Genomic DNA, 2,553 nt, shown 5'->3' on the forward strand with positions numbered 1-2,553 from the left:
AATAATGTTTGGTGCAAAAAGTGTACTTAATACATATATAGCATTCTGCAGTGATGGACAACGTGTTTGCTTTGCGTAAATAAAGTTCTAAGTTTGATACCCGGGTCGAATTAGGAAATAAACTTTTCTAAATTGCTCAAATCTGGATGTTCTAGGTCGTGACCCCAGGTACTCGGTTCCTGGTTCCTTGAAATACAGTGTATCTTAGTTTCCTCAGTCGTTAACTGTCCATTACTTAACATAGACCTCGCCAATTTTAGGGGGGAAAGGGATTGTTAGTAATGTAGACTGAGAATCCCATTGCTAGCAATATACCCAACCAGGTCGACCTCCTAGCGATTCCCCCTGGAAACTATCATGATTAATTCCTGAATAATTCATCATGATGGGCTAACTGGCCTGTTTTCATTCTCATCTATCATCCTTCACTGGTGCTCCGCCAGCGTATCCCGTTAGCGCAGGCGGGGTTACCATACCATTTTCACCCATCAAAAAAAGAAACATAGACCACGGCTATGGCTGAGCAGGCAGGTTTGACAGTCACATTGGGATATGGATTGGGATATTGATTGGGATATTGGGATTTTGGTAATGATTTAAGATAAACGCTGCTGCCTATTCATCTACAATTAAATTCCCTAAATCGCCTATTATACACTCACGGGAAACAAAGGTATGGCCCATTCTATGCCGGTACACCGATTGTGTGAAAAATCCCTGAGTCGAATCGTCATCGTCATTCCAGCGTTATTTCACTGTAACATAAGGCTTCTCCTTGAAGCGGGAGTTTTGCCCAAATTTGCCACGCCTGCCAGGCGGATTAACAACCGCAGTTAGGCTTCAAAGATGTTTTAAGAGAGACGCTTCTGCCCATCCCTCGCCCTGCTTTAGCCTCTTACGCACTCACGGGAAAGGAAGGGATGGCCCATTCCACGCTCGTACACCGGTTGTGTGAAAAATTCCTAAGTCGAATGGTGGCTTTGAACGATGAATCAAGCTTTCTGATACGATCATTTGGCTGCATATACTTAATTTCCATTGAAGGCCGTTAATAATTGTACAAACAGGGGAAACGTATACCGTGCCATTGTTTCTGAAGAGATGCGATTGATAAAAACTGCATCATCTTGCAGTGTCTGCATTGTTCGAGAATACAATGACTCCATCTACTGATAGATGATTTCTACGAAGTATATACTACTATAAAGACTATAATAAAAAAAAGAAGTTAATAAAGTCCAAACTGTATATTAAACATTTTTTTTTTTTCATTTAATTTAACAATAGGGTAATATTGAACTGAAAATAATGGGTTTATAGTTTTTTTTTTCAACTAACTTCAAAAAGCGATTCTCGGTTTGTTTGTACTTTATTTATTTATTTGTTTATCTGTTTATTTGTTTGTTTGTTTGTTTATTTATTTATTTACTTATTTGTTTATTTATTTACTTATTTATTAATTTATTCTTTATTGATTTATTCCTTTATGTTTGTTACCTCATAACTCTGTCAGTTCTACACCGATTTGGAAAATTCTTTTTTTATCTAATAGGATATATTCACAGATTGATTTCATAGAAATAAAAAAAACAAAATAGGTTCAGTAGATTAGTTTTTAGATCAAAATAACTGGTTTTATTACAATTTGTATGGCACAATTTTTAATAAAATCTGTTTGTACGTGTAGTTGTGTTATTTATTGTTCTATTAAACGATACATTTTACGATTAATTTTGTTAATATATTAAACTAAATGTGTGCTACATAAAGTTAATTTATTATTTTATTAATTAAAAGTGCAAAACAATTGTTATATTAAATTAAATAGTAATTTAATGAAATTATAGTATAAAGTATTAATACACATATATATATATATATATATATATATATATATATATATATATATATATATACTCATAAAAATATTAAACTAACTCAAATTTGTCAAGGAGGGGGGGAGGAATTGTTAGTAATGCGAAATACCAGTCCTAATATGCTGTCAGGTCGACCTCCATGTGGTCCCTGGAAACCATCGTGCCGAATCTCAAGTGTATTCACTATATTCGCCGGTGTATACCGATAGCGCTAGCGGGGGTTACCATTCCATTATCATCAATTTAAAAAAAAAACCAGTAGTACACAGACTATTTCATTTGACACTAGATGGCGCTCTGTCACGAACCTACAAAAATAATTCATATAGAATATAATTACGCAGTATCATTGTTCTAGCACTAAACGTAATTGTAAATTATGTATATAGTTAAAAATAATCTCGAAAATAACACACATACGAATTTGTACCGTAACACCGAGGTGTTTATGCACAGAATCTATTGCGCTGTCTAACATTTTATTGTTTAACAAATGGTGAGCTTAACAATGACTCTAGGGTCACTTTCACTTGTCGACATAAAATAAAATGGACCAGTTACAATTTTAACTCGTTTCGGACTTACATAAATGGCCGCAAAATGTTAGTTCTATAAAAAAAAAAAGAGTTACTTCAACGATCACGGAACCGACACGGGAGTGAACCCAAACGACTGC

The sequence above is a fragment of the Galleria mellonella genome, unplaced genomic scaffold, assembly GCF_026898425.1.
Source record: "Galleria mellonella isolate WM207_F2 unplaced genomic scaffold, CSIRO_AGI_GalMel_v1 utg28, whole genome shotgun sequence".
Taxonomy (NCBI): domain Eukaryota; kingdom Metazoa; phylum Arthropoda; class Insecta; order Lepidoptera; family Pyralidae; genus Galleria; species Galleria mellonella.